Genomic DNA, 16680 nt, shown 5'->3' on the forward strand with positions numbered 1-16680 from the left:
CATCAAGTGTTGAGTTTGCATATTCTCCCCGTGTTTCCTCCTACAGTCCAAAGATGTGCAAATTAGGTGGATTGGCTTTGGAAAGTTGCTCATAGTGTGTAGGTTGGGTGGAATATCCCGGGAAAGGTAGGGTTACAGGGATAGAGTAGGGTGGGATGCCCTTTAGAGGGTTGATATGGATTCAGTGGGCCAAATGGTCTGCTCAGCACTACAGGGACTCTTTGAAGTGCACTTGCAAGCTTTTGTCTCAAACTGCCGTGAGCAAATCAGGAAGGATTTAAATGCCTTTCACCCCCAACCCATCACACTCTTAGATCAGTCAGGGAGGAGTAACCAATGGCAGCTTTGGCATTGACACCGACATCCTTAAAACAAATGAGGAGAAACACCATGAAGGTCTGAATGTGAAAGGCGGCTAGCATGTACATTCTTTCATTGCTATTGCCATCCCTATAGAGCCAGTTGGAATGCTCTTTTGAATTGCAATACAATCAGTGCAGGGGAATCACTCAATAATGGTAATGGTATTAACAATATTTCCTCAGTGATGGATGCAACTTCAGATTTAACGAGTTAAAATTGATAATTTGCCTCAGTAAACGTCTTGATCCTTTTCTGATGGATCACCTTTCTCCAGAAGACTGCCTAGCTGTCTCTGCAACCAATTTGCATGGTCTGTTTCAATTCCCATTCCCAGACTATCTCATGAAATTTGATGACGTGGAGTAATAGAAACCTCCAAAACAGCAGGAGGCCATTCAGCACGCCATCTCAAAAATAAGGCTTCATGGTTTAGGGAACTTTATTAGCATGGAGAGAGGATTGGTTAAAAGTTAGAAAATCAAGAATAACAAAAAATAAAGTAATTTTCAGGTCAGGAGGCTTTTACTTATGAGGCTTTAGAAGCTTCAGTGCTGGGTCCTCACTAATTTGCAAACAGTCTTCTACCCCAGTTAAATGCTCATGTCTTAGGCAAAGGATCAGAGTGTAATGGAGTCACATTTGTGGAAGATATACAGCTAGGGGGGCCCATTAGCTGTGTGGAAATGACAAAGGATTGCATTTACCTGGCACCGTGGAGAAGGTGGCTTAAGGCATTGGGTGCTGAAGAAATAGATGGGCAGCCACTTCAGGATCGTGCCCTGATAGAATCCGACCTCTGGGGGGGTGAAGGTTGTTCCAGGGTTCACTGGGTCAGCTGCCCACCATGGAGACGGATGAACAAATTAACGGCAACAAATTGATCCAATAAAGAGCGAACTTGCAGCAATGAATCCCAATGGAATGAAGGGATGTGGGAACAGGACACTGGAGCTGAGGGAGAAGATCAGAAACGACGTTACAGAATGTGGAGTATGGTGAATGTGGAGTATGGTGATTGGGATGACAATTGTATGATTGAAAATCCAAGGATAAAACACCTGTATATTGAGGAGTCACAGGGGAAATGGGAAGATACTAAAGCAGCAAAGAGAAATTATGAGTAGAGACTAGCAGCGAATATAAAAGGTGTGTTACGAGTAAAAGTGTTGTAACATGTGGTGTAGGACTGATTAGGGACCAAAAAGGGCATCAATTCCTGATGAAGGGCTTTTGCCCAAAACATCAATTCTCTGGCTCCTCGGATGCTGCCTGACTGACTGCTTTTCCAAAACCACACTCTTGACTCTGATCTCCAGCATCTGCAGACCTCACTTTCTCTATTTATTTATGGAGGCAGGATACACAGCTGAGACATTAAATGAATACATTGTATCTGTATTTATGAAGGAAAAGGCTACTCCCAAAGTCATAGTGAAAATAATTGAAATGCTAAAATGGCTAAAATTGATATGCTGGAGGTATTAGAAAGGCTGGCTGTACTTACAGCCATTAAGTTACCAGGACCAGATGAGATGCATCTGAGGATGCTGAGGTGAATAAGGGAAGAAATTGTAGAGGCACTCGATATCTTCTTCCAAGCCTCCTTAGAGAAATGGTGGTTCCAGAGGAGAATTCCAAAACGTTGTGCCCTTTGTTGATCCAGTGTGTAGGGATAAATCCAATAGGTGCAGGTCAGTCAGTTTAAATTAGGTGGTGGGCAAGCTTTCAGAAACAATAAATTAGCACTAAATTAATCATTCTTTGGCCATTTAAGAAAAGCCATCAGATATTTGTTTTGGGTGACTTGTGTTTGACTAACCTTGTTGATGTTTTGGTGAAGTTATTGAAGTGATTGGTGAGGGTAATTGGTTGATGTGGTATATATAGACTTCCAAAAGGAAGATGATAAAGAGCCACATCATAGACTTGTCTGTAAAGTTGATGCCCAATGACAATATAAATATAAGATCGGCTAATTGATAGCAAACACGAGAGGAGTAGGGATTGTTTTTTTTCCCTTTGGACTGGAGGAAGATAAATAGTGGAGTTCTTCAAGGGTCAGTCTAAGAATCAAACCTTTTCTTAATCAATAATAATGACCATACTTGAGCTTATGGGACACAATTTCAAATTTAACATAGCACACAACATTTGGAAATATTGTGAACTGTGAGGAGGATAGTGATATAATTCAGGAGGATAGAGAGAGCTTGGTGGAATGGATAACATGTGGAAAATGAATTTTAATGCAAAGAAGCATATAATAATTTATTTTGGCAAAACAAGTGAGGCAATGTAAAATAATGGATGCCATTCTCTGACGCGTACTCCATTTACTTGCCTTTGCTTCATAACCCTTGACTGGCACAGACTTGATGGGCTGAAGAGCCTTTTTCTGTTCTGTAAACATCTTTGATCCCATGACTCTATCATTTCAATTCCTTTCTAACAGTTGATACAACAGTTTGACTTCCTAGGGCATTTCAGAGTGCAGTTAAGAGTCTGTTGCTGTGGGTCAGGAGTGACACTTGGGCCAGGCTAGGTAAGAATGGCAGATTTGCACTGGTAAACAGATGGGTTTTTATGACAATTGACCATGCCATGACCATACACTGCCATCTTTCGACTTTTAAGCAGCTCACTATCACCTTCTGAAGGACAACTAGGGACAGTAAATAAATGCTGAACCTTTACATGAAATGAAACTGCAGCTTATTAAAGCGATATTAATACAGTCAATATTCACACCACTTTCTTATTGAAAGGGTTGAAGAGCCAGCTGGGAGCATTTCACTGGGATGTTGTTTCTTTTAACATGCTTTATGTTTTATCTTTATTCATTCAGTAGGCCTTTCTGGCTGTGCCACCATTTATTACTCATCCCTAATTACCTCTAAAAAGGAGATGGTCAACTGCAATCTATTTTGTGTTGCTACTCCCATACTGCCCTTACAGAGGGAGTACCAGGATTTTGACCCAGTGATACTGAAGGAGTAGTGATATGTTTCCAAGTCAGGATGGTGGGTGGTTTTGAAGGGAACTTGAAGGTGGTAGTAGTCCCATGTATCTGCTGCCCTTATCCTTCTAGATGGAAGTGATTGTGGGTTTGGAAAGTGCTGTCTCAGGAGCCTTGATGAATGTCTGCAGTGCATTTTGGAAATGCAATGACTCCTACTGAAGTGAAGGGAGTGGATGTTTGGAGATGTGGTACCAATCAAGCCAACTACTACTGGATGTGGTCAAGCCCCCTGAGTGTTGTCGGACCAGCATTCCTCGAGGCAAATGGGAGGTATTCCATCATACTCCTGATCTGTGTCTTGTAGATGGCCAATAGACTTTGGGGAGGCAGGAGGTAAGTTACTCACTGCAAAATTCCTGGCCTCAAAACTTATTTTGTAGCCACAGCTAGTCCAGTTCAGTTTCTGGTCACTGGTAATCTCTCAAGGATCTTGAAGTGGTGGATTCAGTGCTGGTGATTGAGTATCAAAGGGTGATGGCCAGATTCTGTCTTTTTGGAGTTGTGAATGGTGCTGAATGTTGTGCAGTCATCAGTGATTGCACATCCCCACTTCTGACCATATGATGGAGGGAAGCCATTGATGAAGCAGCTGGAGATGGTTAGATCTAAGGCACTCCCCTGAGGAGCTCCTGCAGAGGAAGTGTGAGCTGAGAAGACTGATTTCCCTCCCTCCAGTAACATTTAAGAAGCTTGACAACCTCCAGGACAAAGTAGCCTGCTTGATTGGCACCACATCCACAAATATTGGCTCCCTCCACCACTGACGCAAGGTAGCAGCTGTGTGTACTATCGACAAGGTGCACTGCAGACATTTGCCAATGATCCTTAGACAGCATCTTCCAAATCCATGACAGCTCCATCTGGAAGGACAAGGGCAGCAGATACATGGGAACACCCCCACTTGCAAAGTACCAGACTGATACCAGGAATTAGGGATTTTAGACACAAGGAAAGTTTAGAGAAATTTGGAGCAGAGGAGATTAAGTGGTGACTTTATTGGGGTGTTCAAAATTATCAACGATTTTGACAGGGTAAAGAAGGATACTCTGGTTCCATTAGTTGGTCTGTCAGTAACTAGGGGATCACAATTTTAAAAGTGTCAGCAAGAGAGCTAAGAGTTTGATTTGGAGAAACTTCTTTACTCAAGGAAGTTCAGATCTGGAATGTGCTGGCTGGGAGAGTGGTGGAGGTGGATGCCATGTAAGGCTTAAAAAGAGAGCTAGATATATATTTGAAAGTGATGAATTTGGAGGTCCACGGAGACTGGGTTGGAAATAGGATGAGCTGGATAGTCCTTTCAGGAGCTGGTACAGACACAATAGATCAAACGGGCCTCCTTCTGTACTGCAAACTTCAATTACTTTAAGTTCCCCTCCAAGTAACTCACCATCCTGACTTGGAAATACATTGCTGTTCCTTCACTGTCGCTGGGTCACAATCCTGGAAAACCCTCCCTAAGGGCATTGTGCGTCAACCTACAGTGGATGGACTGCAAGGAGGCAGTTCACCACCACCCTGTGAAAGGCAGCTGGCAATGGGCAATAAATGTTGGCCAGGGTGTGGTGCTGGAAAAGCACAGCAGGTCAGACAGCATCTGAGGAGCAGGAAAATGGATGTTTCAGGCAAAAGCCCTTCATCAGGAATCAACCCAGGAAGGGATTTTGCCCGAAACGTTGATTCTCCCGCTCCTCAGATGCTGCCTGACCTGCTGTGTTTTTCTAGCATCACACTGTCGACTGTAATCTCTAGCATCTGCAGTCCTCACTTTCGCCTGATAAACGTTGGCCAGCCAGTGACTCCCACATCCAATAGTGAATTTCAAAAAGCCCACAAACATCTTTCCTTGTGCTAGTTATGACTTCAACTAGCAGAGTGTTTTCCCCCTTGACTCATTGACTTCAGCTTTGCTAGGGCTCCGTGATGGCGCACTTAGTGAAATGTGGTCTTGATGGGTAAGTAACTCTCACCTTTTGGATTAGTGGTGCGGGAAGGGCACAGCAGTTTTGCTGCTCCTCGGATGCTGCCTAAACTGCTGTGCCATTCCAGCACCACTAACCCAAAATCTGGTTTCCAGCATCTGCAGTCATTGTTTTTACCTAAGTAACTCTCATCTCCCTAGGGCTTGATATAAGAACAGTGAAGAATTATGAACTGAATCCAATGTAAAAAGAGCACCCTTAAATCATTGCTGCACTGTTGTGTGCCATGCTCTCAGCTAACTGGGAGAGAAGCTTCAGAATTCATTCCTGATACATTTCTGTCTCTCCCTGTCTCTCCATGGCCTTTATTTTATGTTCCCTAATCAACCTGTTCAGAGATGTTATTGCACACCCCTGGAGCAGATGGAACTTGAACCCAGGTCTCTCGGTCCAGGAGTAGGGACACTACCATTGCATTCTCCAAGGCCTTTTAAGAGTTTCCTTAAAACCTACCTCTTCAATCAACCTCTTGGCCATTTGTCCTACTCTTAGTCATGTGGCCTTTGATGTCATTTCTTTCTCATAATAGACCTATTGAGCCCATGCAATATTTTCCTATTTTAAGAGTGCCATATGAATGCAAAGATTAAATATTTGCTTCATTTTATCAACCAGTGAATAATCCAGATTGAATAAAATGATAATTAGCAGATAATATGATCACAATCTCAATATTCAGTGGATTCAACCATCTCCAGCACATTCTGCTGCCTTCCAGCTCCTCTGAATGACTCATCACTCTGGCTCTGTTAATTTGGTGTAGATAAATAACAAATACCTTGGTTACAAGTTTTGTACCTGTCCTAGTTGCTGGCTTGGTGCTGTAGTAAGTGTGAAAGGCGAGTGTGGGATAATCGAGCCAGTTCACTGCCAATTATGTTGTTACGTGAAAATTAAGATCGATCCCACACCGAGTCAGAGACAGAGTGAAGTAAATCACGTGTAATTGTCAGGTGAGCTTCAGAGTAAAGGACCAAGAGACTAAGGGAGAAATTGATTCAATGTGCGGAACAGTGAGATCGATTGTTGAATTAAACATATTCTAAAACAATATGGCTTGGATTCCTGACGCTCATTTCAAGACCATCGTAAAGCAGTGCGCAGCCAGTGATGTAATTCCTGAAGTGTACCAACTCTTTCAAGACTGGAAACACAGCAACTAATTTACACCCAGCAAGATCCCAAAAGCTTCCTCATGAGGCAGCACCCCAAAATCACAGCACCTCCAATCAGACGTAGGCCTGGATTTTGTACTCAAATCTCTGGAGCTGGGGTGGGGGAGAGAAGTGGTGCCCATAAGCTACTGCCAGCCCATAAGACCATAATGACCAAGAGTAGAATTAGGCCTTTCAGCCCATTGAGTCTGTTCTGCCATCCAATCATTCAACCCCATTCTCCTGCTTTCTCCCTGGTCCTTTTACTAATCAAGAACCTATCTATCTCTGCCTTAAAAACACTCAATGAGTTTGCCTCCGCAGCTTTATGTGGCAATGTGATCCATAGATTTACCATCCTCTGGTTCCACTTCATCCCAGGACTAAAGTGTTGTCCCTACATTCTGAAGCTATGCCCTTGAGCCTTAAGCCCGTCCTACATGTGGAAACATGGGTGGCACGGTGGCTCAGTAGTTAGCACTGCTGTCTCACAGCACAAGGGTCCTGGGTTCAATTCCCACCTGTCTGTGTGGAGTTTGCACATTCTCCCCGTGTCTGCGTGGGTTTGCTCCGGGTGCTCCTGTTTCCTCCCACAATCCAAAGATTTGCAGGTCAGATGAATTGGCCATGCTAAATTGCCCACCGTGTTAGTCAGGGGAAAATATAGGGAAGGGGAATGGGTTTAGGTGGGTTTCTCTTCGGAGGGGCAGTGTGGACTTGTTGGGCCAAAGGGCATGTTTCCACGCTGTAGGGAATCTAATCTAATCTTCTCCATATCCACTCTATCCTTGCCTCTCAGTATTCTATAAGTTTCAATCAGATCCCTCATCTTTATAAACTTTAGACCCAGAGTCCTCAATGGCTCCTCAAATGACAAGCCCTTCTTGCAAAGTTCCTCTGGACCCCCTCTAAGACCAGCACATCTTCCTTAGATAAGGGACTTAAAAACTGCTTACAATATTCCAAATGCAGTCTGACCAAAGACTGACATGGCCTCAGCAGTACATCCCTGCTCTTGTGTTCCTGCCCTCTTGAAATGAATGCTGGCATTGCAATTGTCTTCATAACTGCCAAATGTTAACCTCAACAGAATCCGGAATTCAGTCTCTTTGTGCTTCAGATTTACGAAGCCTGTCCCATTTAGAAAATAATCTGCACCTCTATTCTTCCTACCAAAGTGCTTTCTCACATTATATTCCATTTGCTACTTCATTTCCCACCCTCCTAGCTCATCCAAGTCCTCCTTGATTCCTCAACACTATCTGTCCCTCCACCTGTCTTTGTGTCATCTGCAAACTTAGCACCAGTGCCCTCAGTTTCTTCCTCCAGATCATTAGTGGTTGATGTGAATAGTTGTGGACCCAACACTTACCCTTGTGACACTACACTAGGCAGTGGCTGCCATCCTGAAGAGCCCTTCTCCCTGCCTTCTGCCAGTTAGCCAAATCTCTATTCATGCCAATACCTTGCCTTGAACACTATGGGCTTTTATCTTAGTTAACAGTCCCCTCTGTGGCATCTTCTGGAAATCTGAATAGATCACGTCCACTGGCTCTCCTTTATCTAACTTGTTCATGACCTCCTCAAAGAGGGACTTGTGCTCTCTGCTGAGCCCCAGTCTGGCTTAAACTGTTAAGGCACTAAATTTCATTCAATAATCTGTACTGGCCCCTGTTTCTAACCATTGCACAGAGAATGAGAACTGGGAATTCCCTCCTTAATGCCATTGTGGGTCTATCTACAGCACATGCAGCGGTTCAAGACGGCAGCTCACCACCACCTTCTCCAAGGCGATAAATGCTGGCCAGCCAGTGGAGCCCAGGTCTCACAAATGAACAGAAAGAAAAAGAAAATTTGTTCCACTAATCTTTTGTACATTCACAGCAGAGGCAAGATACTTTGGATACCATTGACTTATTGTAAATACCCATGTGGTTCACTGATGGCCTTTAGAGAAGGAAATCTGTCTCGCCTTCATGTGACTCCAATGTGATCGACTCTTGAATGCACTTGGGGCAATAAATGCTGGTCGAATCCGTGATGCCCACATCCTGTGACTGCATCAGAAACAAAGATGTTGCCTGAACTGCTGAATGTTTCCAGCATTTTTTCTTTTTAACACAATCAAACTGGAGCTGCCAGGTTTGGGACAGGAGGAGGCAGTTTAACACCTCAAACCTGCTGTGCCATTCACTGGGATTGTGGCTGCTCTGTCAACTAACTCTATATACCCATCATTGCCCCCAAATCCCTTATTACGTTACAATCATAGAATCTCTACAGTGTGGAAGCAGCCCATTGAGCCCACACCGTCCCTCTGAAGAGCATACTATCCTACCTCAATCCCTACCCCTACATTTCTGATGGCTCGCTTGCACATCCCTGGACACTATGGGGCATGGTCAATCCACCCAATCTGTACATCTTTAGACTATGGGAGGATACCAGAGCACCCAGAGGAAACCCACACAGACACAGGGAGAATGTACAAACTCCACACAGACAGTCACCCGAGGCCCTGGCGCTGTGAGGCAGCAGCGCTAACCACCGAGCCACTGTTTAGTTTGCAATAATCTATCAATTTTAGATTTTAAATTTTAAAAATGATTTAGAATGAATTGCCATTTCTGGAAGTTCCAATTTTCGATCATCCTTCATACATAGAGGAATTGCTGAGATCCACTCCTGACAAGGCTGTAGGTTTATTTCTCTCATCCTAGACTCTACAACCGATAGAAATAGCTTTGATTTACCCTCTCAGTTTCCCTTATTATTTTTCAACTTCTTTCAGATCACCCCTTAACCTTTTGAGCTTCATGGAAATATTACAATGGAAGTTTGTCCTTCCTTTCAAAATTCTGTTCCTGAGGGATTTTTTTCCCTTTGGCTGGGATTTGGTTTGTATGAACAGAAGGAGGCCATTCAGCCCTTTGGGTCTGTTCTGGATACTGTCTGGGCTGGAGTTCAACCGCAACTACTTTTCTCACTAATGGCTGCACAAATGTTTGAGTTACACCCAATTGCAAGATGCAATCAAAAATATTTTAATAATCTCTCTCCCAATAACTTAATTCATTCACTGAGTGAAAAAAGAAATGCAACATGAAAGTGGTTGGGACCAAAACATTGTCTGATTTCAGGAAGAAGTTGGATATAGCATTTAGGACGAAAGAGAACAAAGGATATGGGAGACAAGCAGGAACCGGCTATGGAGTTAGATGATCAGCCACGATAATAATGAATATGCAGCAAGCTCAAAGGGCTGAATGGCCTACTGCTGCTCCTACATTGTGTGTTTCTATGGACAGGGTGAGGTTCAGAACTAAATGAATGATGGACTGGTATGGAAGGACCTTTAAAGGTGAAAGACAGGACGATTAGAGGACACTTAAGGGAAACGTTTTACATCCAGTGGGTCTGCAATGCACAGACAAGGAGGATAGTTGAGATGGGTAACCTCACAACCTTTAAAAAGTACTTGTTTGAGCATTTAAAGTTTCATAACTTCAAGCAAATGCTGGAAGGTAGGACTAGTGTAGGCAGATTGCAGAGCCATTGACCTTGATTTTTATGTCCTCGTTGTCTACAGGAATAGTGCCAGAAGACTGGAGGATAGCAAATGTTAAGAAGGGGAGTAGGGATAACCCTAGTAACTATAGGCCAGTGAGCCTCACTTCTGTTGTGGGCAAAGTCTTAGAGAGAATTGTAAGGGATAGGATTTATGAACATGTGGATAGGAATAATGTGATCAAGGATAGTCAGCATGGTTTTGTGAAGGGCAGATCGTGCCTCACAAACCTTATTGAATTTTTTGAGAAGGTGACTAAGGAGGTGGACGAGGGCTAAGCGGTAGATGTGGTGTATATGGATTTTAGTAAGGCGTTTGATAAGGTTCTCTATGATAGGCTACTGCAAAAAATATAGAGGTATGGCATTGAGGGTGAGTTGGAGGTTTGGATTAGGAATTGGCTGGCTGGAAGAAGACAGAGGGTAGTAGTTGATGGTAAAGGTTCATCTTGGAGTGCAGTTACTAGCGGTGTTCCGCAAGGATCTGTTTTGGGACCATTGCTGTTTGTCATTTTTATAAATTACCTGGAGGAGGGACTAGAAGGTTGGGTGAGCAAGTTTGCGGATGATACGAAAGTCGGTGGAGTTGTTGACAGTGAGGAAGGATGTGGCAGGTTACAGCGGGATATAGGTAAGCTGCAGAGCTGGGCAGAAAGGTGGCAAATGGAGTTCAATGTGGGTAAGTGTGAGGTGATTCACTTTGGTATGAGTAACACAAAGATGGGATACTGGGCTAATGGTCGGATACTTGGTAGTGTGGATGAGCAGAGGGATCTTGGTGTCCATGTACACAGATCTCTGAAAGTTGCCACCCAGGTAAATATTGCGGTGAAGAAGGCATATGGCGTACTGGCTTTTATTGGTAGAGGAATTGAGTTCCGGAGTCCTGAGGTCATGTTGTAGTTGTATAACACTCTGGTGCGGCCGCATCTGGAGTATTGTGTGCAGTTTTGGTCGCCATACTATAGGAAGGATGTGGAGGCACTGGAACGGGTGCAGAGGAGGTTTACCAGGATGTTGCCTGGTATGGTAGGAAGATCGTATGAGGAAAGGCTGAGGCACTTGGGGCTGTTTTCATTGGAGAAAAGAAGGTTTAGGGGTGACTTGATAGAGGTGTACAAGATGATTAGGGGTTTAGATAGGATTGACCATGAGAACCTTTTTCCACGTATGGAGTCAGCTATTACAAGGGGGCATAGCTTTAAATTAAGGGGTGGTAGGTATAGGACAGATGTTAGGGGTAGATTCTTTACTCAGCGAGTCGTGAGTTCATGGAATGCCCTGCCAGTAGCAGTGGTGGACTCTCCCTCTTTATGGGCATTTAAACGGGCATTGGATAGGCATATGGAGGATAGTGGGCTAGTGTAGGTTAGGTGGGCTTGGATCGGCGCAACATTGAGGGCCAAAGGGCCTGTACTGCGCTGTATTTTTCTATGTTCTATGTTCTAGTATACCATAGGGTCTCTTCCCTACTATATGATTCTAAGATTCTGTGAATGTCCTCCCACTGTTCCAGTGTTCTAATGGGATGTACAGAGCGTGTGCATCTCGCATTTTGTTTCAGCTGATGGTAGTGTGACTCTAGATTTGTTCTTTCCAGGTTGAGGTTCGAGTCAATTGTATTCTGCACATCCAGTTTCCCTGAGACACTGAATACCTATAACCTGTGACCTTTGACATTTGCTGAATGAACTAGTTGCAAAAGACAATCACTTTCGTGAATCCTCATTAAGCATTTTTTCCCTTTTTGTTACCAACTGCTTCCCCACTAAGCTCTGTTTCTATGATTCTTTGAAGAATTCTGCAACAACTCAATTATTGGATTAAACAAGATCCTGGATACTTCAACTGCAAATACCAGAGAGAAAGACTTAATTTAAAGGTCACCATGCCTTTTCCTTCAGTCTGTCTTCCTATCTCTATGTATGCAGAGACTATTATTTCCTAAACTGACCCACAATGTAGCCACAGCTTGTTTTTTTTCTCTCAAGAATTGTTTCTCAATTTTTCTTTTTTGATTCCTGCAGTTTTCTGTAAACTGTAATGATTTTTTTTGAGGCAGGTTCCTTCCCACCATGATTAATTTCAAATTTTCTTTGTTTCTTTTAATTTGTCGTTTCTCCTCCGCGCCCAACTTCTGACTGGTCTCCCATTCCATATACAGCCAGCTATTATTCCCACTGGGTTTTCAATCATGTATGTTGGATAAAGAAACAGCAATTTGCAAAACAACTCCTGCATCAGTCTTCCAGTGGAAGAGATCACTGAGTCATGGTCAGAAAGGAAATTCTTGTAGATCGGGGAGCTGCACTAATTTGACAGTTTCTTTCAAAGAGCTAAAATTGATATGATGGACCAAATGGTCAATCTTCCAGACACCACCATCACAATTCCCTGGATACATCCTGCCCCCACTTGCAGGACAGACCCAGCAAAAGATGGAGGCTCAGTGCTTTACAGCTGGGAAGGAGCTGCCTGCGGAGTCCTCAACGTTGACTTCAGACTCCATGAAGTAAGGATCATAGCATCAGGTCAACCAGGAAACCTCCTGTTGATTATCAACTACTTTAGTGCCCACCCACCTCCCTGCTAACTGATGATTCAGTACTCTTCCAAAGTGTATGCTACTCCAAAGAGTTACTGCACTGTTGTGTCACCGTAGTCTTACCAGACCAGAGGGGGTGCTCGCTTATTAGAGAGAAGCAACTGGTGGTGATTTAACCTGAGGGTCACCACACATCAGGCAAGGGAAGAGGTTAAGAAGGAAAGTCCTTCATGTTAACCTCAAACCGGTGATGGGAATTGAACCCACCCCGGTGGCATCGCACTGCTCTTCAAATCACCGATCCAGCCAACCGAGCTAAACTGATTCCTGAGTTACTGCATACAGAGGGTTTATTGAACGTAGTTTGGCTCGGAATCTCAATGGCCATCTCAAAAGAGTGGCTCGGCAGCACCACTACTGACCAAGCTGGTCAAGTCCTAAGGGACATTGCTGCCAGACTGTGGCTGGTGATAAGGGGATCAACAAGAGGAAGAAAGTACTTGAACAATTCTTCACCTATCTGCCTGTTGTACATATGTCTGTCCTTGATCATATCAGTAAGAATGACCACCACACAGTGTGAAGATAGAGAGTGTGAAGATAGAGATCATCTTCACATGAGGATACCATGCATTGTGTTGTGGGGTATTATTACCCTGATAAATGGGATTGACTTCAAACAGATCTAGCAACTCAAGATTGGGCATCACAGTGGACCATCAGAAGCAGCAATCTGAAATCTCACAGCCCAGCATATCTTTAGAATTCTAACATTTCATTTGTATTTTCTGTCTGGTGTTTCCAACCCAAATGAATAACTGCACATTTCTCTACTCTAAATTCAACTTGTCCTCCCATTCCACCAGACTACTTACATCCTTTTGAAGTTCTACACTGTCTTTGTCAAGTTTATAATGCTTCCAAGTTTCATATCATTGGCAAGTTTTGAAATTATTCCCTGTACAGTACAGTCTAGATCATTAGTAATAAAGATCAGGGAATAGCAGGGGTTCCAAAGGTGACCCCTGGGAAACTCCATTACAAATCTTTCTCAAGTCGGAAAAATAACTGTGAACCCCTACTTTCTGTTTCCCGTCACACAGCCAATTTCAGATCCATGTTGCCACTTCCTCTTTCATTCCATTATTTCTAACTTTGCTCACAATTCTGGTTGTATGACACTGTATCAAATGACTTTGGAAGTCTATATACACCAAAGTGGTAATGTCACAGAGTTACTAATCGAGAATTCCACTTTGAGAACATGGGTTCGAATTCTCCCATGGCAGATGTTGAAATTTGACTTCAGTTGTGGCATTGTGGTGACTACATAAAGACTGTCATTGTGGTAAAACCCATCCGCTTCACTGATGTCCTTCATGGAAGGAAACTGCCGGTCTTACCTCATCTGACCTACATATGATTCCAAATCCACCACAATGTGGTTGAATCTTAATTGTCAGCGGAAATGGCCCTACCAAGCTATTCAGATTAAGGGTCAATTATGGATGGACAATGCATCTTTGCTCAGCCAAGTTAAAAAACTCACAGAGGCCAGTATCCTGTCATCAAGTCACCCTGTATTTAAGTGGAGGATCCTTGACACTGATCCAGTTCCCTCAGAGCCAGCTCTCAGTGTGAACAGACCCTCTGACACTCCTGTTTATATCTGTCAGCCAGGGCTCCCTGATTGGGGCTGTTAATCTGGCCCAATCAGGGAACTCATATTCTATATTACAATCACTACACCAGCAACATCCACATTGCATAAATGAATGATAAAAAAACATTAATTACTTTCGTCCTCTGTGTTACTTTGTCAAAAAATAATGGAAGCAGCTTAGTTAAACCTGACTTACCCTATACACACCATGGTGGCTCTCCTTCGTTAACCTACATTTGCCCAAATGGCTATTTTGATTGTTGTTTCTAAAAGCTTCCCAAAGTAAGGTCAAATTGATTGGCTGAATAGTTGCTGGGCTTATCTTTAAACCCCTTTTTGAATTTAGAATTTGGAATTCTCCAGTCCTTTGGATTTGTATGGGCCCTGTTGCTAAATCGGTTTTGCTGTCTCTTGTTCTCCTCCTTGTCTGTCTGTTTTGCACCTTCTTGTATCTGTTTATCTTGCCCTCTCATCCATGGGCTCTATTTGGTCTTTTACTCCTGCTTGTGCATTCTCTGTGGAACCTTTATTATCAGACCGATTTGTGGGGTGGATTCAGTGCTCATTGTTGCTTCATCACTTTTTTTAATTCACAGGGTGAGGGTATTGCTGGATAGACCAGCATTTATTGCCCATTCTAGAGGGTAGTTAAGAGCCAACCACACTGCTGTGGGTCTGGTGTCCACATGTAGCCCAAACTGGGTAAGAATGACCGTTTCCTTCCCTAAAGAACATTAATGAACCAGGTAGACTTTCCCTACAATCATCATCATTATACTCTTAAGTCCAGGTTTTTATTGAATTCAAATCCTGCCATCTGCTGTGGTGGGGGTCAAACCCAGGTCCCCAGAACATTCCCTGGATCTCTGGATTAGCAGTCCAGTGATAATACTATTAGACTTTATGCCTTACTCTCTCACTTTCTCCATCTCATCCGTTAAGGTGACTCGCTACCATTTTCTTGAGGGCAGTTAGGGATGGAGGGTAAATGCTGGCTTTGCCACTGTTAGGGTGCATCCTGTGAAAGTAAAAGAGAACTCCCTGGCTCCTGTCGGATGAATGTTGTGAACCTTAAAAGGGTACAGAAAAGGTTTATGAGAACGTTGCCAGGTTTGGAAGGTTTGAGCTACAGGAAGAGGCTGAACAGGCTGGGGCTGGTTTCCCTGGAGCGTCAGAGGCTGAGGGGTGACCTGAGAGAAGTTTATAAAATCATGAGGGGCATGGATAGGATAAATAGACAAAGTCTCTTCCCTGGGGTGGGGGAGTCCACAACTAGAGGGCTTAGGTTTAGGGTGACAGGGGAAAGATATAAAAGAGACCTAAGGGGCAACTGTTTCATGTAGAGGGCAGTTAATGTATGGAATGAGCTGCCAGAGGAAGTGGTGGAAGCTGGTACAATTATAGCATTTAAAAGGCATCTGGATGGGTACATGACTAAGAAGGGTTTAGAGGGATATGGGCCAAGTGCTGGCAAATGGGACTAGATTAAGTTGGGATATATGGTCGGCATGGACGAGTTGGACCGAAGGGTCTGTTTACATGCTGTACTTCTCTATGCCTCTATGACTCAGTCCTTAGGGAAGATAGGAAATAATGGCCTGTCCCTTGCAAATCAGACATTAACCTGAGACATCCAACTCTGGGGATGGATATACCCTTGACAATGAGGATTATGGACACAATATTTACTCTTCTGGGAGAACCTAGCACTAAGGATCACGTTTAAAAATTAAGGAATTGACCATTTGAAGTAGAAGTTATGCCAATTTCGTTCTTAAACGATGTCATGACTCTCAGAAACCCTCTTCCTGAAAAAGTGCAGGAAACAGAATTCTTGAATATTTTCAAGGCAGAAGTAGATAGATTCTTGATAAGCAAGGCATTGAAAGATTATTGGAATGTGGATTTGAGGTTATGCTCAGATCAGTGGCTATCTTATTGAAAGGTGAGGAAATTCGAGGGGCTAGATAGCCTACTCCTGCTCCAGGTTCATGTTTGTAAGCAATCCCAGAGCACTAGCTCAAAGCAGAAATTAGATGAGGGGAGTTAATGCAAGGTGGCAAAGTTCACACATGACACCAAAATAAGCTTAAAAGTATGTTGGGAGACAGACATATGTACAATGGAGACAAATAAATTGACTGTGTGCACAAAGAAATCTGGTAGACAGAATATACTGTGGGAAAATGCAAAGTTGTTTCCTTTGGCCAGAAGAATAAAAAAGCAGAATATTAATTAAATGGAGAACGACTGCAGAATTTTGAGGTGCACAGGGTTCTAGGTTTTCCAGTGCAGGAGTTACAGTAGGTTGGGATGCAACTATAGCAAATAATTCAGAAGACTAATGGGATGCTATCTGTTATTATAAGAGGAACTGAACATAACTATGA

At 43.4% G+C, this 16680-nt stretch overlaps 1 protein-coding gene across 1 annotated transcript in view; it reads left to right on the top strand.

Moving 5' to 3' along the window:
• The window catches only part of ghsra (growth hormone secretagogue receptor a), a 44538-nt gene that overhangs the window by 13817 nt on the left and 14041 nt on the right, over window positions 1–16680 (top strand). The window lies entirely within an intron of this gene.

The sequence above is a fragment of the Chiloscyllium punctatum genome, chromosome 6 (assembly GCF_047496795.1).
Source record: "Chiloscyllium punctatum isolate Juve2018m chromosome 6, sChiPun1.3, whole genome shotgun sequence".
Classification (NCBI taxonomy): domain Eukaryota; kingdom Metazoa; phylum Chordata; class Chondrichthyes; order Orectolobiformes; family Hemiscylliidae; genus Chiloscyllium; species Chiloscyllium punctatum.